The 25203-nt window shown below is 37.2% G+C and overlaps 1 protein-coding gene across 6 annotated transcripts in view; it reads left to right on the forward strand.

Annotated features, from left to right (window-relative positions):
• CTNNA2 (catenin alpha 2) overlaps positions 1-25203 on the forward strand; it is a 1081323-nt gene that overhangs the window by 853246 nt on the left and 202874 nt on the right. The window lies entirely within an intron of this gene.

Genomic DNA, 25203 nt, shown 5'->3' on the forward strand with positions numbered 1-25203 from the left:
ATTTCTCCTGCTAGATTAGCAATTCCTTTAGAAAGGGACCATGTCTGATGGATTCCTAACTACACTGCAGCATGTGGCTGAGCGGCTAGCATATAGCTGGTATTCAATAAACAGATATTGACTAAATAATGAATAAAATAATAAATGCAGCCGGGGATACTGCCAACTTTTTGGCTTCTGAGGTAATATATTTTAACAGCACAGCTGCAGGTCCCCAAACAGGTGCCTCTGGGGTTACTAAAGAGGCATTGTGCTTATATAATTCTGTAATTTACTACAAAGGAGGAATTTCAAATCTAAGATGGACTAATGTGGAGAACTCCCATTTCTACCGAGTAGAAAGGCCCTGCTGTTGGCTGATTTTGGGAGAAGTTAAATGGATTCTCCTCAGGATGTTTCTGAGGTAGGGCCCCTAACTCTGCTGTCATTTCTCTCCTGCCTACCACCGCACAAGCATACAGTTGTCTGATCTTTGGTTACAGAGGATGTGGGAGAGGGAGCTAGTTCTAGCACAGTAAAGCACACATTTGAGGCCATAACAGTGACAAGTTTGACAAGGGAATCTCAATTCTCCACTTCACCTTCTTAGTTACTCCTGATGGCAGCACCCTATTGGGTGAGACTTGATCTGTAGCAAGTGGAAGATTTGAAATAAGGGGCAAATCCTAATATTCAGAATCATTAATGTGATCATCTATAAAGCACAGACTGCCTCTGTTTCAGCTTTGAGTAAATTGCTTTTCTCAATCAATCTTTCCACTTCATTCAGAGAAATTCATTCAGCAACAAATGTACTGAGTGGCTACCATGTGCCGACCATTGCTAGCAATACAACCATGAATAAACCAGATAAACTTTCCGCTCTCATGGGACATACATTCTTTTGGCAAAGACAGAAAAAGATAAATGTATAATAAACAAGGTAGAACTAAATCCTGAAGAGCAATAAAGCAGAGCAAGGGACAGAGAATGATGAAGGAGCATGTGTGGGCAGAAGAAGGTTGTCCCCTAAGATGACTATTAAGCAGGGACCTGAAGGGAATGGAAGAACATTCCAGATTGTGGGAACAGAAAGGGCAAAGACTCCCAAGGCAGCAATGTGCTTGGCATGTTTGATCAAAAATAAAGAGACCAGTGTGCTTGCAGCTCAGAGGGAGAGGAAATATTTCAGAGATGAGATTGAGGGCTGGGGGTAAGGACTGTATTTTACTCAGATATTTTAATCTATTGAAGGCTTTGAACAAAGGCATGACATGATCTAACTTCCATTTTGAGAAGTGCTGTGCTGCTGTCTGGGAAATATACAGCAGAGTGACAAAAGTACAAGGAGAATAGATAAAAGGATCCAATCATCCAACAAGGGATTGGTGCTACAATTAGGGGAGAGGCAGTAGAGATGTGGGCAGGAGGGCTTGAATTTACGTTCTGTTTCTCATGTTGAACCAATGTATTGGAAGTTAGGCTATGAGACAGACAAGAGCCTGGGATGACATTTGGACATGCTGCAGCAGTGAAATCACTAGGAACTCTTAAAAAAACATGACCTACACTCTCAGACTGCTTCTTGATTGGATCTGCCTGAAGTTTCCTGATATGTGTGATCCTGAAAACCCTACACAAATATCTTGGGTTTAAATAAATACAATAGAGCTTTGAAAATTACAGGGTCTTGATTCAAACTATGAACCAAACCAAAAACAAAATCAAGAAAAGCTGCATCAAAAACTACATTGATGGAACTGGATCTCCATGCTTTTTTTTTAAAGTACAAACTGAATATTCTCATCTTTTTCTCAATGTTGCCATCCCCAATCCTACTAGTAGATTTGAGCCAGAACTGAATTAGTGGAATTTCTAAAAAAATTGAGCCAGAACAAAGCAGTAAATCATAATATTTTATAAAGAGCTATTTTGTTCAGCACGTTACTTACAGTATTTTTTTCTGTCTTTGAAGAAGTATATAGGCCAATTCCACCCCTTTCCAAATTCTGATTCCTAAAGTCTATATAATTATATATATTTTTTTTCCTATGAACACAATAAAGCATTACCAAAAAATTTAAGCATTCACCCTAAACTCTTAAAAATTATTTTAATATAGGGCTAGGGTTCTTTGTAAGCTCTCAGTACCTTATTTAGTGCTTTTGACAACCTAATGAAGTAGCTGTTATTTTATCCATTCCATTTTACAGATGAGAAAACTGCAGTTTCAGGAAGTTTAGTAACTTGCCCAGTGTCATACAGATAGAGGCAGAATCCATGCAACAGTCCATGTATCCCAGACTCTAGACACCATGCTGCTAAACACTGTGCAACACTGCCCCCAGGCTCTTGTCCAAGGATTAGAGTCTAATCCTTCATGTAAGTAATTAATATAGTGTCTAGCCCCAAAGTAATCTTAGTTGCCTTTGTATGGGTTCTGTATCTCTCTAATCATATTTTAGAGAGGAGCCATACTTGACTGCACACATCTGGGGGTAACATATATTACTGCAAGCAAATTCCTATACACCCTAGTGGAGTAGATCATCCAAGTTGCTTTTTGGTACTGGTATTGCTCATAAGTTAAGCTTACTTACTAGCTTTATGACTCTTCATCTCCACAGACTGTATCATTTATGTCTGCTCAAATTACCAAATGCCATGGACTTCTAAGGTTGCTTACAGATCACAGATTCTAAAGATTTTAAATATTTCATGTCAAAGGTCTTACTGTGCTGCTTGAGTTAGCTAGGCACGTAATGTGGAACTAAGTACCTAACTTCCAGATTGCATTTCAGTCTTTGCAACATAGTATGCACAGTGCAAGGCCATATTTTGAAGTTAATTATTTTTCAGATGTAAGAAGGACTGTTAATTTCTACAAAAATTTGGTTTCCTGGCATCTGGATAAAAACTTGTCCCGCCATGACCTATCCCCAAGATTCATCCAAAAGGTGAGTTAAGTACACTTAGAAGAAACATCAAGATAAGAGAGGCCCTTAACTATGTTGCCCATACCTAAGGAGAAGAGGAAACATTATCAATACTTAACTCATTCTTTATGCTAGATAATATTGTAATTTCCACACATTACCTCTCTTACTCCTCTTAACAACTAGGTGCCTTCATCATCAGTACTATCCTTTTTCAGATTAGGAAACTAAGGCCCAAGGAAATTAAAAGCAGCCTGATCAAAGTCACCCAAATCACCTGCTGATAAGTGAGTGCTACAGATAGAATTCCCTTCTCCCTCCCCTCTCCTTTTATGTATATGTATTTATATTTATTGTTATAATCATTAGCCTTTTACATTTATTAATAGTCTATCCTCACAACAATAAAATTATAACCCAGCACTATATTAATATTCCCTTAGTCTACTCTCTAGAGTTGACAAAAAGTAGTACTATTATGTTTTAGAAAGATTCTGAAGAATCTGGGGTCTGAGCTGTGATTGTGGTGCGGCCAGGTCAGATTTTGGAGGGTGACATTCAGTGTCACTGCTACAGATGAGTAGGAGATATTTGGTCTTTTGTTCTACTCGATAATGAGATGTATTGTTTTATCATCCATGTGGGGAATGACCGTTCTCTGCACATGTATATATACTTGTATGTGCGTGTGTACGTGTTTTCTCCTGAGTTGTGTTTTCTATCTTTCTTTAAAGGTATGTTTATTTAGTCCAGCTAACTCAGAGACTTTGCTGGGTAGTATAACCTTACATTATTAAGGTCAGACCTCTTCAGTGCAAAAAGTGAAAAACTGAACCCCATTAAAAATGATGTGTTTTTTTTTTTCCTGGAATGCCAAGAAGTTTTTAATTGCCCAGGAAAAAATACTCCAATGCTCATGTGTTCAGTCTTTTTTAGCTCTAAGAGCTTTTTATATTACAAAGCCTCCTAGCCAGCCTGGAGCCATAGTTTGGGAGGGATGGTACGTTGGGGCATTGCTCTTTTGAACTAAAAACAAGTTTTCAGATTATCATTACTCCGTTAGCTTTAGAAGGTTGTGGAGTTTAACTTTACAGAGGCCTGTGACCAGCCTGAGGCTCAGCATATATGTACTTTCAACCCTTACCTTAAAAATCAACACTGAGTGCTTTGCATCTGATGACTGGGATTTCTCTGACGGTGTAATGATCTACCCTACGGCTGTGAGAATCACTGTAATCCTTTGCCCCTCATACTTTGCATCTGGCATCTCATCATTTAGGTCCTGTCCATCTCTGAGATTCTATATTCTAAGGACCTTTCGTGGTTTAAGATTCTATGAAAAGGGAAAACCCAAATAATTCTCCTGTTCTAGAATGCATTTGTGATTGAAACTGAAATTTGGGGACTACAATAAGAACATGTCACTGCAATAGTTTACTGGTACCTTTTTGATTCAACTAAGCACACAACTGAAGCTTGGGGTATAGTTGATGACTAAGCTGTCTTGGAGCATAAAGTAACCAAAAATGTGGATTCCATCATTATTTATCATACTTCCATGGCTTTTATCGGTGACTGACCCAGTGTCTGAAAGATAGGTTTGAATGGCTATTAATCAACTTGGTGATTATATAGGTAGGAAATAAAGAGAGGATAGAGGTCAATGCCTGCCATAGAGAAAAATATACATATTAGCTAAATTATTATGATATAACTTGTTTATATGAATTAAAAGCTTGCATTTTTTCTCTTTTTCTGCAGGCTTATTAGTGCCTGCTGGTGAATGCCAATAGTCATGAATGGTGCCAAGGAACAGCAGGTGGTATGGCATTCTATAGCATACCCCACTCCAATCTTCACAAAGTATTCTCTGTCCCTCAAAGCCACTCTATCATATATGAGTGTGTGGGTATGTATGTTAGACATATACATGAATTCTTTTATCTAAAGAACAAATATTTTTTTTCAATCATATGTAAGATAAAATCTGAGCATCTCTAAGGAAAAAAATGTTTTAATTGACTTTTAATACATAATCAAAGTAAAAACTGCCTGTAATACAAATACATATCCAGAAATTTGCCCATTTCCACTTCCAATCAGATTGCTGCCCTCCTGTTCAGATATTCTAGAGTTTTCACAGAGTATGAATTTCACATATCCAAGGTACCTGGGAATTGAGTCAATATTTTCATATGATGCCAGTTGCCACCAAAATATAGTTTCTTATTTAGACTGACAAGTTGCTCTTTTCTATGCTAAAACAATAGGGGCCTATGATTTATTTTTCCTAAATGTTTTCTTGGAAGACTGAAAATACAAACATATTTTTCCAAGTCTCTAAAATGTCCTAAGTGAATGATTCCCTTACCAGGTTTATGTGGAAAGATCCAAGACATCAGTCTCACCAGCTTCCTTCACCTACCCACGTAGTTTTTCTTATTTTTTGTTTTCTTATTTTAAATTTTCTAAGAAGTTGGTTTGTAACTTAATTTCAAAACACAAGATGCTTTGAAGTTGAAGCCTGTAATGTATGGGCAAAAATGCACTTCAGACTGCCTGTATGAGGAATGGCGTTGCAGATTTTCTGTAAAATGTTATGACAGTTTCCACGTGGAGACAGAAGTATGGAAGTTGTTAACGGCAGCGGGGCAGCAGAATCTCCTATGGATCAGTAGTTTTGCAAACTAAAAATAGGCAGTGATTGACCTATCTCACTGCAACGCACCCAGCTAAGGAGGCTGTTTTGATCCCATAATCAAGTAGCTCAAAAAGTCAAGTCCTTTCAAGTAGGTGCCTTCAAGTATGTTACTTGGAGCTTTAAAAAAAAAAAAACATATTTGCAATTTACATTCAAATTGGCATACTTTTCACATGCCCATTATATAAATATGATTCCAGGCAGGTCTTTGTTCCCATCAGAGGTCCTCTAACATCTTAGCCTTATGCCCATCTGGGGAAGAAGCTCAAGGTGGGCCCCCCATTGCCCTGTATGGGAAATGAATCATACTAGCCCAGGTAAAGTGCAGAGTTGGCAAAGACATAGCCAGACTCTCATTTAAGGGACACTCAGGGATTGAGGACAGATCACATTCCTGCAGAGGAAACTGGAAATACAGTTAGGTACAGTGCAAGAGGTGTGGTTCAAGCTGCCATGGCAAGATCAGAAGCTCACGGAGGCAGGAGAGGTTTCATTTTGGAGGAAAGTGGGAAGAGAAAGGTTTATTGGGCAGGAAGGCAGGGAATTTGGTTGCCTCCACTAACTGCTCTACCTGACACAGCTCAGATTCCTAAGTTGGCATCTTGCTATTTCATTGCCCTTGAATTTTTGCCTTGAGGACCATTTCTCCCTCTCACTGACTTCATACACTCTGTTTGACCTCTGTTATTTATCCCCATGGTCCTCCTATCACCAGAAATCCTTTAAATATGCATTAAATATATCTGTAGGTTTTAGTGCCTTGTATTTCTGCAAATACTGGTGATATTATTGCCTAACTACTTCCCCTGATTTTTTTTTTTTTTTTGAGGGAGGGAGGAATCTAATATCCAGTGAATTCTCTTTGTTTGATTTTTGCCTGGAATTTTGAGAGTAACAATTGCTTTCTTCAAAATGAAAACAATTCAGCCTTTGTCCCACTTGCTTCACTAGAGTTTTAGAGGAAGAGCTTTTTCTCAAATACCATCAATAAATGGCTACCACAGAATTCTGAATCGTTTCTCACGGTCAAAAAGTACTAATGACATTTGTGCAAGTGATTCTCTTGCCCTGAAAAGTCCAAGACTAAATCCACAAGGAGAATATTGAAACTAATATTTCTTCAGCCTGTCTTAGAGAACTTCGCTGTGAAGTGACTATTTCCATTACAAGTTTTCCTCCAAGGAGGAAGTCAGTTAAGTGAGATTTTCATTTTCACAAAGTTGCTTGTCATTTGCTAGCCACAATAACTTATTAAGTTATCTTCCACAGTATCTTTCAAAGGACTCAACTCTTTGTTCAAAGAAATTTATGGTTTTTGCAGAAACTTAAAGTGTTAGTAGCTGTTACTGTGGTGTACTTGGGATTACATATCGTTCTGGAATAACATGTGGGTGATTGTGACTTTAAAAGAGCTGATCTCCTCTACTTTGAATGAAATTTTATACATGCATAGAGATCATAAAGATCAAAGTGTTTAATGCAGAAAGTATAATTATTACAGTTAGGTTTCTCTACTTCTTCACTGTTGACATTTTATGCTCATAAATTGTTGTTGTGAGAAACTTTCCCATGCATTGTAGGATGTTCAGCAGCATCCCTGGGCTCTGCCCACCAGATGCCAGTAGCACTTTGTCCTCCAGTTCTGACAACCAAAAATCCAACAGAAATCACCATAGATCCCCTAAGGGACAAAATAGTCCCTAGTCAAGATCACTTCTCTGTAATCTTGAAGTAAAATAAATATGTAATTGTATGCATTTAGTGCTCCTTACTTACATTGGTTAGTTAGTAATAGACATTATTTTATCTGAATAAAATGACCAGATGACAAATAGGTTGAAGGTCTATTTCTTAATTAAAATTTCTGTTACTCAAAACAATTACTCACTAATTTCTCTCCCTGTAAGTAAGTGGGTGAAAACTTGTCCCCAAATGATTTCACTATGACCTTTAATGTTTCCTAAAATCACACCACCTAGAGAACATCTTAATAGCCTGAAACTCCTTCCAGAAGGGGATACTTAACTGTTGTTCAAATAGAAATACCTCATTAGGATACGTTCACTGATTTCTCTTTACTTAAGGCAGCTGGGTGAAGCTAAGGCTCTGATGAAAAAGGCCAGATACAGGTACAGAAAGAGAAAGTAGATAATAACATGCTTGGAGATATGTATGCAGAGAAGAAAATGGACCATGCTCAATAAGCACTTATTATTTGAGAGTTAAATTTGGGTTAGAATTCCCCAGATTGGCCTGGTCTTGGTCTACCTTTGTTTTTTTATTACTTTCTTACAAAGGAAAAAAAAAAAAAAGACAAAAACTCCACAAACTCTCGTGCTAGTGCTCTGACATATCACAAACTTGTTATCTCTGAGCCTTCATTCCTGCCATTGCTCTGGTAAATATTTGGTTATAGAAAGCAACCAAAGGGGCTGACATGATGAAAGTAATTTTGGGGGTGGTTACTTTGAATCAACTTTATTCTTTTTTAATGCTAAAATATGGATAAAGTTTCAAATGTCATGGCAGTCAACTTACTAAAACTTGCCTCCAAATTACCTTGTCAAAGGGAGTCCAGAGTACCTAATTAGTAGTAAGTCAATGCTTATTTGCTGAATCTACTTATTTAGTTGGAAGTTTTTTTCCTGAATTTTGTTCTGAATCTACTTGATAAAATGGACAATCCTAAGGTATAGGTCCTATATGTGTTTGCTAGGGCTGCAATCGTAAAGTACCACACCTTGAGTGACTTAACAGAAATTTATTTCTTCCCAGTTCTGGGGACTGGAGGTCCAAGAGGAAGATGCTGGCAGGTTTGGTTTCTCCTGATACTTCTCTCCTGGGCTTACAGCTACCTTCTCAGTGTGTCTTCACATGGTCTTCCCTATGTGTGTGCACACCCCTGGTGTTTCTTTGTGTGTCTGAATTTAGTCTTCTCATAAGGACACCATTCAGGTTGGACTAGGGCTCACTCTACCAGTAACTTCATTGTTTAAAGACCCTATCTCCAAATATGGCCACAACACTAAAGGTTCTACATATGAATTTGGGGGATATAATCCAGTCCATGAAAAATATCATTTGGCTTTCTTTATGAGAAAAAAGGGCAGGAATGTTTACTTTCATATCTGTTTTGAAGGATTTATGTTTTAAATATCTGTTTTAATTTTTACCTGTTGCTTAAACCAATAATTGCATACCTAAGAGGTGAATTTTCTAGTGCTCTCAGTTGTCACTAATTATTTTTTCTCTGGCAGATATTTTTACACCTTAAAAAAAGTCCTTAACCTTTTCCAGTGTGTGGCATAGAGCAAGCCTGATTACCTTAAGAAAGAAATTCCTGGGCAGCCCGTGTAGCTCAGTGGTTTAGCACCGCCTTTGGCCCAGGGCGTGATCCTGGAGACCCGGGATTGAGTCCCATCTCGGGCTCCCTGCATGGGGCCTGCTTCTCCCTCTGCCTGTGTCTCTGCCTCTCTCTCTCTCTCTCTCTCTCTCCTCTCTGTGTTTCTCATGAATAAATAAATAAAATCTTTAAAAAAAAAAAGAAATTCCTCTAACACAAGTTTGATTCAGCCATGGTTAGTCATGCTATCCTTGGTATTCTTCATACTGTCTGTTTCTTATGTATCAGAAACAGACTTGTGTGAGATTTTTGCTCTGCTATAATTTTTTTGCCAATGTATTTTTTCCTCCCAAGATTCATCACTAACTACTAACCCATGAAACTGCTACATGTGTACCCCACGATCACACACTTCTTATTCATCCATGTTAAGGTACTCAACTTGCAACCTGAAAAAGCTCCTCTGAAGGTGTATTCTAAATATCTACAAACCCACACAAAACCCTCTTAACTGGAAGGGCTCACAGAGGGGCGAATGTTGGTATTGTACTGACTACTGCTTCCTGTGCTCCGTCTGGGAGTATCATTTCCAAGCCTGAGCAACTGTCATTCTCTGATCCAGTCTGTTGCCACTGTTGCTTGAGGTATATTTTTAAGGATTTTCGAGGATATTTTTAAAATCCCTTTCTGTTTTTGATAATAAAATATTCACTGAAAATTATATGAGTGAACACAGTAGGGGTGGGAAGTGAGGACAATAATGATATTGAATATATCATGCAATTATGAGCTAGACTTTTCCAAGTCTAAATAATTCCTTGACTACTTTAAGGCCTATTGCCAGCTGCATCAATTGCAGCCAGGGTATCTTATAAAGCGATTTACCTTAGCAACGAAGGCAGTCAGTTAAAATTCATCATCAATTTATTTTTCTTTCTACCGATGCATTTTAATGTTAAGATATTTGCAAAAAAGGAAATTATGTAAATAAATGAAGACTTGTATGCAGATGTGCTTGACAATAACATCTAATGTTTGTATGGCACTTAAATATTTAATATTTTTATATTTTTCAAAAAATTTTTCATCAATATACATCTGATTCTTGGAACAGTCCAGTGAGGAAGATAAGGGAAGCTGCTTTCCCAAGAGATGCCACACTGCTAGTTGGAAACAGATGTGATTGTATAGCCAAATTTCTACCATCCTAATTTAATTTCCATTCAGCTAGTATTAATTGAGCACCTGCTATGTGCCAGATACTGTTCTGAACATGTGAGATATGTCCATTAACAAAACAGAACTCTCCACTCTTGGGGAACTTTATTTTAACTATAGGAGACAGACAATAAATAATAGACAAACATGTGACTTATTTAATAATTATAAGGTGCCAAGTGCTATGAATAGAGCAAATGTAGAGCAGTAATGAAGACTAGGGTTGGGGACTGCAATTTTAATTTTAGTTTTCAGAAGAGGCTAAGACAAGAAAATGACATCTGAGCAAAGTCTGGAAAAGAATAAGTTTGGTGATTAGTAATGTATCCATTGTGCCTTCCTTCCTTCCGTTTGGAAATTGGTCATATCATAACTATCCAAGCAGCCTGCAAATATTTTCTTAGAGGCCTTAACAATCACAGAGTGATTAAAAAGAACAATGGACATCAGCACTTCTAAAACATGGCAATGCAGAACTAGGGGAAAGCCAATCCTCTTCTCCCATGGAATCCTATTAAACCGGAAATGATAATGCCATTTTTTTGTTTTGTTTTGGTTCAACTTTATTGAGGAATAATTGACAAATAGAATTGAATATATTTAAGATGTACAGTGTGATGGATACACACACACACACACACACACACACACGCACATAGAATGATTACCAAGATCAACATAATGAACACATCCATCACCTCACATAGTTAACTTTTCTCGTGTGAGAACACTTAAAATCTTTCAAGTATACAATACCATATTATTAAGTATAGTCTTCAAGTATACAATACCATATTATTAAGTATAGTCTTCAGGTTGTACATTAGATTCTCAAAACTTATCCTGTAACTGAAATATTGTGCCCTATTTTCCTCTCCCCTCAGCCACTGGTAAACACCTGCTTCTATTCTCTGCTTCCATGAAATTGGTGTTTTTAGATTCCACATGTAAGTGATGCCATGTAGTTTTTGTCTTTGCCTGATTAGCTTATATCTCTTAGTATAATGTCTTCCAGTGTTACCCATGTTGTTGCAAAAATGGAAGAATTCCTTTTTGGCTGAATAACATATACACATTTTCTTCTTCTCTTTTTTTTTTATTTTTTTTATTTTTTATTTTTTTTATCTTCTTCTCTTTTATGGCTGAATAACATATATACATTTTCTATATATATTTTCTATATGTATATATATTTTCACTTATAAATATATACATTTTCTTTTTTCATTCGTCAAAGGATACTTAGGTTATTTCCATGTCTTGGCTACTGTGAATAGTAATGTAATGAACATTGAGATGCAGCTATCTCTTTGAGATACTGATTTCATTTCTCTCAGATACATATCCAGAGTGAGATTGCTAGGTCATATGTTAGTTATATTTCTAACTTTTGGGGGAAGCTTCATACTGTTTTCCGTAGCAGTTGTATCAATTTACACTCACACCCACAGTGAACAAGCATTCCCTTTTCTCCACATCCTCTCCAGCACTTATCTCTTGTCTTTTTGGTAGCAGCCATTCTACCAGGTAAGGGATGATATCTCATTGTGGATTTGATTTGCATTTCCCTGATGATGAGTGGTGTTGAGCACCTTTTCATTTACCTGTTCGTTATTCTTATATATTCTTTGGAAAAATATCTGTTCAGGTCTTTAACTTTAAAAAAAAAAAACGTATTTGATTATTTGTTTCCTCTTTTAAGTTGTATGAGTTCCTTTAACCCCTTACCAGAGGGATGGTTGCAAATGTTTTCTCCCATTCTATAGGTTGCCTTTTCAGTTTACTGACTGTTTCCTTTACAGTGGAAAGCTTTTCGGCTTAATGTAGTTCTACTTATTTATTTTAGCCTTTGTTGCCTGCACATTTGGTATCTTATCTGAGGAATCATTGCCAAGACCAATATCAAGGAGCTTTTTCCTTATGTTTTCCCCTGGGAGTTAATACAGTTTCAGGCCTCACATTGAAGATTTTAATCTATTTCTAGTTAGTTTTTGTGAGTGTTGTAAGATAAAGAGTCCAACTTTCATTGTTTTGCATGTGGATGTCTAGTTTTCCCAACACCATTTATTGAAGAGACTATCCTTTTCCCATTATGTGTTTTTGGTACCCTTGTAAAAAATTAGTTGATGATATATGCATGGATTGATGTTTATTTCTGGGCTCTTTATTCTGTTCCACTGGTCCCTGTGTCTGTTTTTGTACTAAAACCATACTGTTTTGATTCCTATAGTTTTGTAATGTGGTTTGAATCCAGGAAGTATGCTGCTTCCATTTTTCTTTTATCTCAAGATTTGGCTATTAGGGGTCTTTTATAGTTCAAGTTTTAAGATTCTCTTATGTAAAAAATGCTATTGAAATTTTGATAGGAATTGTTTTGAATCTGTAGATTGCTTTGTGTAGTACATTTATCTTTACAATATTAACTCTTTCAACCCATGAAAAGATATCTTTCTACTTATTTGTCTTCAGTTTTTTTTCATCATTGTGTTATGGTTTTCAGTGCACAGGCTTTTCACCTCCTTAGTTCAATTTATTCCTTAGTACTTTATTATTTTTGATGCTCTTTTAATTGAGATTGCTTTCTTGATTTCATTTTCACCTAGCTCATTGATAGTGTATATAGAAATGCAACTGATTTTTGTATGTCGATTTTGTATTCTGCAGCTTTACTGAATTCATTTAGTAGTTCTAACAGTTTTGTGTGTGTGTGAAGTCTAGGGTTTTCTGTATATAAGATCATATCACCTGCAGACATATAATTTTGCTTCTTCCTTTCAAATTTGTATGCCTTTTATTCTTATTCTTCACTAATTGCTATGGCTAGGATATAGAGTACTATGCTGAATGGAAGTGATGCAAGTAGGCAGCTTTGTCTTGTTCCTGATCTTAGAGGAAAGGCTTTTAATTTTTCACCATTGTGTATCATGTTAACTGTGGGATTTTCAAATATGGCCTTTACCATGGTGAGGTACATTCCTTCTATACCTAATCTGTAGGTTGTTTTTATCATGAAAAGATGTTGAATTTTGTTAAAATGCTTTGTTTTTGCTTGTATTAAAATGGTCATATGATTGTATCCTCCATTCTGTTACTGTGTATCACATTTATTGATTCATATATGTTGAGCCTCCCTTGCATCCCAGGGATGAATTCCATTTGATCATTGCCTTTTTAGGACAGGAACTTTCCAAATGTTTATGGAGATCTTAGATTTAAAAAAATAAGAGATATTTATATCAATACTGAATTCATGGCCATCATGAGCTGATTAAGCATTCCTTGTAAGATGCCCACATGAATATTTTGGCATAAGACTGATCACATATTGGTGGAAAGTTAGTACTTTTCTTTGTCCCTAAGATTATTCCTTAAGGGCTTTGTTGTACACCACTGAAGACCTATCTCCCTACTGTTGATGGGAGATGAAGAAGGGAAAATAGAACTTCAAAAGAGGAGTTAGATGTCTACTCTGAGCAGCAAAGAGAACACTTGGTGAATTTGTGACCTACATGCTATAAAAACATATCTGATATCCCTTTACAGAAGGGCCTTTTATCCTGTGATCTCACATCCTATCTTGTGATCTCAAATTACTTCAAGGGTAGTGGGTAGAATGGGCTAGGTAATTCTGTGGTAATAAACAACCCTCATCCTCAGTGGCTTACAATAGCATAGATCTGATTTTTCTTCCTACTACCTGTCCATCAAGAGTTCTAGAGTTACTTGGGAGCCCCTGTTACTTCTTGTCATCCTTACTCTGGAACTTAGACTGATTGAGTAGTCAGTATTTGTGGCTGAAACATGCCAGTATTTGTAGTGGAGGAGAAAGTAATGCTGCCAGTTGGAAGTGGCACATCCTTCCCCTAGCATTCTGTCAACTAGAGAAAGTTCAAGTACTTGCAGAATTAGATCCTATCCTGTAACTGGAAGGAGAGTCAGAATATTTGTGCCCTTATGAGAATTAGCACAATGGGTACCATTTTGGAACTTCTATTTATCCTGAGACCTTAAAAAAAATATTGGAGAAGTTGCTCTTTGCTTTTCGGTGAGGTATTCTGTTTGCTGCTCTGGCTGGATACCTGATTCTTTTGTGAAGTTCATTTTTCAGGGAAGAGAAGGGAAGACCAATTTGTTCCAGGATTTGAAGTTAAAGAGATAAAATTGAAGGTCAATACAGATGGGAAGGAAAGACAGTTTTGTTGAGAGTACACTGAATATGCATTAATGATGAACTGATTTTTCTCAGAAGCTCATGTTTGTTTGTAAAAAAAAAAAAAAAAAAAACTCTTATCTTTCAGTGATAAAACTTTAAAAAAAAATTACAACTCTCTCCCAGAGACAACACTTTGATCCCTTGTCTCTGTGATCCAATGTGACTTCTGTGATGCAATCCTAAGATATGAAACTGTGAAGGGCTTTTGTGAGTAGGAAAGTCTGACAAATCTCACAGGTTAGATGAGTGATGGCTTTAGTTAAGAAATAGAGACAGAACTGGGAGGCCAAATGGATGTCAAAGATCACACATACAATAAGTTGAGCCTAAGGATCAGAAAGATAAAAGAGAGGACAGCTGGGTGGCTTAGTTGGTTAAATATTTGCCTTCAGCTCAGGTTGTGATCCCAATATCCTGGAATCAAACCTCATATGGGCTTCCTGTGTAGTGGGGACCCTGCTTCTTCCTCTCTCTGCCCTTCTCCCTGCCCATTCTCTCTCTTTCAAATAAATACATAAAATCTTAAAAAAAGAAAAAAAAAAGAAAAGAAAAGATAAAAGAAAATAAGGAAGTATCAAAGGCCCAGTTCAGGAGAAGCAAGAGATAGGGAACTCGCTCATGTGAGCTCTTTCCCTAGAATCTAGAGAATCTAGAGATCAGAACTTGCAGGGGGCAGGTCAGGCAGACATGGGTTTAGCTAGTTCTATCTTTTTACATGAGGCTGCTTACCTGTCTTTAGTCACAATAGAGATGGGGGATCCTAGATTGACTGACTGATAGTTTCAGAGGTAGCGTTCAGTAATTTATAAGTGACATGTAATGCACAGTGCTTATTACATCAAGTGACCTCTTTAATGTCCATCACTCAGTTACCCCATCCCTCCACCATGCACTCCCCCAGCAATCCTCAGTTTGTTTCCTGTGTTTAAGTCTATTATGATTTGTCTCCCTCTCTGATTTCACCTTTTTCCCCTTCTTTTATGTTCATCTGTTTTGTTTCTCAAATTCCACATATAAGTGAAATTATATGATATTTGTCTTTCTCTGACAGACTTATTTCACTGAATATAATAGCCTCTAGTTCCATCTATGTCATATGAAATAAGATTTCATTTTATTGATGTCTGAGTAATATTCCATTATATATGTATATGTATAATATATACATAATATATAATATAATATATCTATCTATCTATCTACCATATCCTCTTTATCAATTCTCTGTCAATGGACATCTGGACTCTTTTTCTATTTTGGCTATTGTGGACACTGCTGCTATATGGTGCATGTGCCCCCTCAAATCACTATGTTTGTATTTTTTGAATAAATACCTAGTAGCACAATTTCTGGGTCATTAGGTAGTTCTATTTTTAACTTTTTGAGGATACTCCATATTGTTTTCTAGAATGGCTATTCTAGATATCTACATTTAAATTCAGGCCTTTACCAAAGTTCCAAAAATAAATATTTTTTGAAAATGACTGAATCCTCAATCTGCAGAGATAATGACAAGTGTATTTGTATTTGTAACCTGAATATGAATGGACTGTCCTGATCTAATCCTAAGACCAGTCTCTGTAAGAGTCACATATCCTAAAAGAAGCATAGGTCTGTCTCAAAAAGCATTAGAAAAAATTGGATCTACGCTAAAGTTTTAACTGGGACTGTATAAGGGGTGAAAAGCTTTATATGGCCAAAATTTGCTTTAAAAATTCTCTTTAGTAAGCCCTTCTTTTCCTCACACTTCCTTCTTTTGTGCTACCACTCCAGTCTCTGCTAATATGGCATACTGAGTGACCAATGGCAGATACGGAATAACATTTGCCTGATTTAAATCATGGTTCTAACAGTTGTTAGCTGGGCTGTCCTTAAGTTACTTAAACTCTGTAAAGAAGTTTGCTTATCTGTAGAATAAAAATAATGATTGGATACTTGTAAGAGTGAGCAGCTTAAATGCTACAATCATAGAGAAGGACCTGGCACTTGGCAAGTTCTCATGAAGTATTAGCTCCTATTGTATTCGGAATCCCCGTCCTTACAACCTTCTTCCCCAATTCCCCTTCTTCTCTCTTCTGACTCTCTGTATCTTTATTTCCACTTTCTGCTCATTTATGGCTTTACTTCTTCATCTTTGCCTATCACTGCATCTCCATATCGAAGCAACTTGCCTCCTCAGGAGATGGAGGAGTGGGAAAGGCGGTAAATATCTATACTTAATGTCTTGCTTTGTTTCCATTACACATCCAACAAACTCTATTTTTGGCCTATGTGATCAATTTACATTTCTTTCTTTACTAGAAACTGCTAATAGCCTAAATGTATGTATGTATGTAACTTTAGTATGTCTAAAGTTATGTCTATGCAGGATTTTGACAAGCCTATGAAATCTCCATAAAAATTAAGCCACCCTATCAATACTGGAATTCTCAATTCTTCATTCAGAGTTCTAATTAATAATCATTGAGAAGTTGTAGTCAAAACTTGCTCTTCATCAAAGTTTTTTCCATCTTTTTTGATATACCATTGGCTCTCTTTCAATATGATGCTAAGATAATTAACAGCCAATTATTGAGTTTTGAGTATGTGGTAGGTCTTATGCTTCATTTAATTACAAAGATTGGATTTATTCTTTGTAATAAACCCTATGATATAGGTAGGAATAGGGAAACCAAGACTATGATAGGTCAAGTAACTCATCTAAAGTTATACATTCACTAGGTAGTGGAATTATGCTACTCCAACATCTTGATTCTCTATCCATTTTTCCCTGACAGCTACCATGCTGTGAAGTCAGCGTTCTTTGCATGCTAGTGTGGCAGGTGGTGGACTTTATCTCAAGCAAAGTTTTCTTTTATGTGGAGTTGGAACTGAAAACACATTTCCCTAGTGAGGAGACATGTGGACACTATTTTCATTTCTGTGCAATACCATTGAACTACTGAATTCAATTATCAAAGCCATCTCTTTCTGGTTGTGTGATTTTGGGCAAGATATTTTATATTTTTTGTGCCTCTAGTTCCTCACCTGCAATATGAGGATGAGTAATATCGGCTTTATAGGTTTTTGTGAGGAGTAAGTGGAGGATATCATGTAAATTCATAGAACTACTTTGGTGAGTAGTAAGTGTGCTATAAATGTTATCACCATCATCATCACCACCACCATTGCTATTACTAGTTCTCATATTCTTCTTGATATTGTTGTGAATCTCAAAGCTGTAGCTCAGAGATATAACTATCATCAGTCAGAGAATGACCCAGGGCCAGCAAGCATAAACACTGCTGCTGATTAAGGACAAAAAAGAGACACCAATCTTGCTAGCAGTTGTGAGGGAGGAAGATAGCATTATTCTGTTCCTGCATCTTTCTGCCGGAAGACCTCAGAACACTAACTGCAGGAAGACTAATAGCCTGCAGAAACAAAAATTGTATACCTTTGTTACAGGTCCACAATATGATAAAAATTACTTTTTTACTTCTCTAAAAAGCAAATAAATGCATGTCTGTATGTGGTCCACCCTTACATATGTCTTTTCCCTTATCCACCCACATCAACCTTTCTTGTCATACCCCTGGAGGCCCCCTTTGTGGAACAGTACAGTGATGTAGTCCATGGACCTTAATGAGCACATCTGTCAGAGCTCCCAATTAATTGATGTGCATTTTTCTGGAGTAGGGCAGAGGGCTGGGGCAATAGCTTTTAGTGACTTATTTCTTTTATTGCCTGGCCATTTGACCACATAGGAAGCCTCTGTCAGAATTATAGGACTATAGTAGTATAGTATAGTATAGTATAGTATAGTATAGTATAGTATAGTATAAATGCTAAATATTTCAAACCAACCATGAACCATGTAGTGAATTCTCATAACTTGCTGCTGCCTTTCAACACACACACTAGGCCCCACCACAGTGTGGAACCTGGCTAAATCTTGCTTTTGCTTCTTAATATCTATACTTCTCCAAGGAGCTCCCATGTACCATCCTCTTGGGATACAAGGATGATTGATTGGTATTAGAATTCCAGGCCGTGAATCCTCTGTCTCTTTTCTTTTTTTCCTCTCCATTTTCTGTCTGTTAAATGGAGATCTTAACACTTTCCCCTCCTATGGAAGACAGGAGAAGAATTTAATGAATTTAAGTCTTATACCCTATTTCCTTGCCAAACAAAACACAATGGTGAGTAGCTTCAGAGAAAGACCACACAAGGGCTCATATCATCTTTGCCATCCTCCACATCTTATTTTCTCCTAATAATTAGTCTCCAGATATTTCAGAACAGAAAACAGAGTGACCTTGGCTCTGATAGAGTCAAAATTTTCCATTTTTCTCTATCTCTGACACCTCCTGTAATAGCTACCTGAAGCTGGCAGTGAGAGAGACCTTCAGTAAAGGACTGAAGATCACACTGTTTCTTTTACCTGTTCACCTGTTTTAATCTTCCTTAGGGATCTGCAGTTGCGGGGAAGGTGAATTTGTAGCCCAGAAGCATTATTAACCACAAGGGATTAAGACAGCCTTTCCGTGGAAACAAAGTTCACTTAATCATGCCTTTGGCCTGTGTGTACACAAGTCATGTTTGTTACTGTAGATTCAGAGAAACATCACCTGTTTTTATAAGATCACAAGACAATAATGGAAACTGAACAAGCCTCCTTCAGCCCAATCTGTAGGCTGGTTTTAGAATAGAGAACAAGGTGTAATATTCTATGTGTAACAGGATTAATTCAAACTGACAGTGTGAGGAAATTAATTTTTCAGGTTGACATTCATTTCTTTTCTCTATCAGTCAATCAACAAATATTTATTGAGCACCATCTATGAGCTTCCCATTGAAAAGGAAAGAGAATAAGCATAAGTCATGACCTCTGTCTTTACTTGGAGAGACAAAGCCAACATCCATGGTGTAATAGAAAGAACTCTTTTTTTTTTTTTTTGTATACTTGTTTTTAATTGAAGCTCAATTTGCCAACATAGAGTATAACACCCAGTGCTCATCCCATCAAGTGCCCCTCTCAATACCCATCACCCAGTTACTCCATCCCCCCACCCACCTCCCCTTCCACTACCCCTTGATTGTTTCCCAGAGTTAGGAGTCTCTCATGTTCTGTCACTCTCTCTAATTTTTCCCACTCATTTTCTCTTCTTTCCCCTATAATACCTTTCACTATTTTTTATATTCCCCGTACGAGTGAAACCATATGATGATTTTCCTTCTCCAATTGACTTACTTCACTCAGCATATTAGCCTCCAGTTCCACCATGTCGAAGCAACTGATGGGTATTCATCATTTCTAATGGCTGAGTAATATTCCATTGTATACATAGACCACATTTCTTTATCCATTCATCTTTTGATGAACACTGAGGCTCCTTCCACAGTTTGGCTATTGTGGACATTGCTGCTAGAAACATTAGAGTGCAGATGTCTCAGTTTTTCGCTGAATCTGTATCTTTGGGGTAAATCCAGTACAATTGCTGGGTCATAGGCAGTTCTATTTTTAACTCTTTGAGGAACCTCCACACAGTTTTCCAGAGTGGCTGCACCAGTTCACATTCCCACCAACAGTGCAAGAGGGTTCCCCTTTCTCCATATCCTCTCCAACATTTGTTGTTTCCTGTCTTGTTAGTTTTCACCATTCTCACTGGTGGGAAGTGCTATCTCATTGTGGTTTTGATTTGTATTTCCCTGATGGCCAGTGATGTGGAACATTTTCTCATGTGCTTGTTGGCCATGTGTATGCCTTCTTTGTTGAAATTTCTATTCGTGTCTTTTGCTCATTTCATGATTGGATTGTTTGTTTCTTTGCTGTTGAGTTTAATAAGTTCTTTATAGATCTTGGAGACTAGCCCTTTATGTGATTCGTTATTTGCAAATATCTTCTCCCATTCTGTAGGTTGTCTTTTAGTTTTGTTGACAGTTTCTTTTACTGTGCAGAAGCTTTTTATCTTGATGAAGTCCCAATAGTTCATTTTTGCTTTTGTTTTCCTTGCCTTCATGGATATATCTTGCAAGAAGTTGCTAGGGCCAAGTTTAAAAAGGGTGTTGCCCGTGTTCTCCTCTAGAATTTTATGGATTCTTGTCTCACATTTAGATCTTTCATCCATTTTGAGTTTATCTTTGTGTATGGTGAAAGAGAATGGTCTAGTTTCATTCTTCTGCATGTGGATGTCCAATTTTCCCAGCACCATTTATTGAAGAGACTGTCCTTTTTCCAGTGGATAGTCTTTCCTGTTTTGTCAAATATTAGTTGACCATAGAGTTGAGGGCCCATTTCTGGGTTCTCTATTCTATTCCATTGATCTATGTGTCTGTTTGTGTGCCAGTACCACACTGTCTTGATGATCACAGATTTGTAGTACAACTTGAAATCCAGCATTGTGATGCCCCTGGCTCTGTTTTTTTTTTTTTTTTTTCCAATATTCCCCTGGCTATTCGGGGTCTTTTAATGATTCCACACAAATCTTAAGATGATTTGTTCCAACTCTCTGAAGAAAGTCCATGGTATTTTGATAGGGATTGCATTGAACGTGTAAATTGCCCTGGGTAGCATAGACATTTTCACAATATTAATTCTTCCAATCCATGAGCATGGAATATTTTTCCAGCTTTTTGTGTCTTCCTCAATTTCTTTCAGAAGTGTTCTGTAGTTTTTAGGGTGTAGATCCTTTACCTCTTTGGTTAGGTTTATTCCTAAGTATCTTATGCTTTTGGGTGCAATTTTAAATGAGATTGATTCTTTAATTTCTCTTTCTTCAGTTTCATTGTTAGTGTATAGAAATGCCACTGATTTCTGGGCATTGATTTTGTATCCTGCCACATTGCCAAAGTGCTGTATAAGTTCTAGCAATCTTGGGGTAGAGTTTTAGGTTTTCGATGTACAGTATCATGTCATCTGCAAAGAGGGAGAGTTTGACTTCTTCTTCTTCTTCTTTGCCAATTTGAATGCCTTAGAAAGAACTGTTAACTTGGCATCAGGAGACTTGTGGTCTTGTCACCTTTTGTTGGGTAGTGTAGTATATGGTTAATGAGAGTAGCCTGAAATTGGGCTCTCAAAGCTATAAAATCAGGCATTGTCATTAACCAGTACTGGAACCTTAGAAAAATTTCATACTTCTTATTAGTTTTGTCATCTGTGAAAATGAAGTTAATGGTAGAGGCCAACTCAAAGAATTGTTGAGGTCTTAGAGTTAAAACTTGACTAGCATCACATTTAGGGCACGTCAAGTATGAGATATTGTTAGTTTGATATTTCAGGCAAGTCTTTGAAAATCACTAGGAAAGGAAAGGAACCTGAAATGTGCTGTGTGCTTCCTGTACCTCCAACACCACATGGGGCACATCACATATGCGTTTTTATACATCCTCACAAATGCCTTGTGAAGTTGGTAAGGGAGAAATGAAACTGTTGAAATAGCTTTATAAGGTCTCCTATCTGGTGAAGGACAAAGCTGGGATTCAAACTCTGATGTCCACCACTCCAAAACCATTCTAAGTCTCAGCTTTCCCTTATTAGAAAACTTTTGAGTAGATTAGAAGATCTCTGATTTCAGCTCTAAGTTTTATGATTTCTAGTCATCTAATTTTTTAATGAAACCTGATTTTAGGTTAAGGGAGATTTGAGTGGGAGAATTCACAGAGACATTTTTTGGAGGTAGTATTACCTGAAGAAACAGTAAAATTTGGCTATTTTGAAAAGAGAGAGAGTATTTTAGGAGGCATTAATATTGGAACAGTGGTGGAATGGTAGCAATGATAGGTAGGGACATTGGAAAAGTTGTCCCTATTTGCTGCTGAGGAAAAGTAGGAGACAAGGCTATTCTCCTTTTTTAGGCTATCCTTAATGTGATCTTTAGTAGCATCCCTAGTCTACACTCACTAGATACCAGTAGCACTCCCCGCACTCCCCCTGCAGCTACGTCCCAGTTTTGACAACCAAAAGTCTATTTAGACATTGTCCAGTGTCCATGGGAGGGAGGATCACCCCTGGTTGAGAACCACTAGCTTAACCTTATCCTTTAGATCAATAATCAGAGTAGGGAAATTAACTTTATCATCTGTGAGTTTAATTTGCTACTGTGTGCTTACATTTATCTAACACAGTGAAACTTTACTGTGTATAAGAATAACCTTATACACATGGAGGAGCATGGCAAAATATGGATTTCTTTTCCCTTCAATTGAAAACTTGGTGCAGTTTTCAATTGAAAACTGGATTAGAACCTAAGGATTTTATTTTATTTTATTATTTTATTTTATTTTATTTATTTATTTTTAAAATAATAATAAATTTATTTTTTATTGGTGTTCAATTTGCCAACATACAGAATAACACCCAGTGCTCATCACGTCAAGTGCCCCCCTCAGTGCTCATCACCCATTCACTCCCAACCCCCGCCCTCCTCCCCTTCTATCACCCCTAGTTCATTTCCCAGAGTTAGGAGTCTTTATGTTCTGTCTCCCTTTCTGATATTTCCTACCCATTTCTTCTCCCTTCCCTTCTATTCCCTTTCACTATTATTTATATTCCCAAAGGAATGAGAACATATAATGTTTGTCCTTCTCCAATTGACTTATTTCACTCAGCATAATACCCTCCAGTTCCATCCACGTTGAAGCAAATGGTGGGTATTTGTCATTTCTAATGGCTGAGTAATATTCCATTGTATACATAAACCACATCTTCTTCTTCTTTTTTTTTTTTTAAACCACATCTTCTTTATCCATTCATCTTTTGATGGACACCGGGGCTCCTTCCACAGTTTGGCTATTGTGGACATTGCTGCTATAAACATCAGGGTGCAGGTGTCCCAGTATTTCATTGCATCAGTATCTTTGGGGTAAATCCCCAAAAGTGCAATTGCTGGGTCATAGGGCAGGTCTATTTTTTAACTCTTTGAGGAACCTCCACACAGTTTTCCAGAGTGGCTGCACCAGTTCACATTCCCACCAACAGTGTAAGAGGGTTCCCTTTTCTCCGCATCCTCTCCAACATTTGTGGTTTCCTGCCTTGTAAATTTTCCCCGTTCTCACTGAATGAGAATGTTATGTGGTATCTCATTGTGGTTTTGATTTGTATTTCCCTGATGACAAGTGATGCAGAGCATTTTCTCATGTGTGTGTTGGCCATGTCTATGTCTTCCTCTGTGAGATTTCTGTTCATGTCGTTTGCCCATTTCATGATTGGATTATTTGTTTCTTTGGCGTTGAGTTTAATAAGTTCTTTATAGATCTTGGAAACTAGCCCTTTATCTGACACATCATTTGCAAATATCTTCTCCCATTCTGTAGGTTGTCTTTTAGTTTTGTTGACTGTATCCTTTGCTGTGCAAAAGCTTCTTATCTTGAGTAAGTCCCAATAGTTCATTTTTGCTTTTGTTTCTTTGGCCTTCGTGGATGTATCTTGCAAGAAGTTACTGTGGCCGAGTTCAAAAAGGGTGTTGCCTGTGTTCTCCTCTAGGATTTTGATGGAATCTTGTCTCACATTTAGATCTTTCATCCATTTTGAGTTTATCTTTGTGTATGGTGAAAGAGAGTGGTCCAGTTTCATTCTTCTGCATGTGGATTTTATTATTATTATTTTTTAACCAGCCCTGTTCTGTCACCTACCCCAGGGAAGAGACCCCATTTTGAAAAACACTGACCCGACTGTTAGAGTCAACCTTGTCCCTTTTCGTATGGTAGAAAGCCTTGGGAACCAGTTATTGTGAATTTAAACCTTTACTTCTGGGCTTCCCTGGGTGGCTCAGCAGTTTAGTGCCTGCCTTCGGCCCAGGTGTGATGCGGAGTCCCGGATCGAGTCCCACATCAGGCCCCTTGCATGGAGCCCGCTTTTCCCTCTGCTTGTGTCTCTGCCTCTCTCTCTCTCTCTCGAATAAATAAATAAAATCTTAAACAAAAATAAAATAAACCTTTATTTCTTTATTTACTTGGGATTTTATAGTGATCTGGTAAAGTCAAATGCCCTAGTTTCAAAGCCTGGCTTTATCAAACTGTAGGATGTGTAGCTTTGGGTGAATCACTCAACATTTCTGTGCCTATGCTTCCTTATCGGTAAAATGGGGAATTTTGTTAGCACCTGCCTCATAAGTTGGCATTATATGTAAGTGGATACATGAAAAAACTCTTATAATTGTTCTTGCACAAAGTGTCCAATAAATGTTTAGAGGTAATGACAAAGGTTAATTAAAACTAAGAAGTGTGGAATGTTGCCACCGCAGCATTGCTAGGGCATTCTTGACCTTTTCTTACAATCCATGTTGCACTTAGAACAGGATTTTTTAACTTTAGAACTTCTAAGAGTCATTTGGGAAGTGTGCAAAATGCGTGATTCCAAGGGACCCCCACCCCAACCAAGACAGTTTAATTCAGTATGTTTTTCTTAGATTTTATTTAAATTGAATTTGCTAACATAACACCCAGTGATTCTCATCCTATTTCAGTGTGTTTTAAATGAGACATAGGAATCTGCATTTCTATAAAGCTATTCAGGTGGGTATTATGCAGAGGTTAGTTAGAAACAAATTATCTTGAAGGGACTAGTTTGTCCTACCTACAAATTTGATCTACTCACTGCATTGATCTACTCAAGAGTGATAGAACACATTCTGAGACATGATCTTTAAGGCTGTTTTCTAATGAATGCTTCATATAGTCATGTTTATAAAACATAATATGATTTTTGTTTTGTTTTGTTTTAATAATTATCAAATATTCTCTTTAGCTTCTAGTTTTCTTTGATTTACTTGGAAATTTTTGCTAGATTAATTGGGGTCTGAAAAGAAAGTATGTGAAGATTTTTTAAAGTGAA

This window comes from Vulpes vulpes, chromosome 8 (genome assembly GCF_048418805.1).
Source record: "Vulpes vulpes isolate BD-2025 chromosome 8, VulVul3, whole genome shotgun sequence".
Taxonomy (NCBI): Eukaryota; Metazoa; Chordata; class Mammalia; order Carnivora; family Canidae; genus Vulpes; species Vulpes vulpes.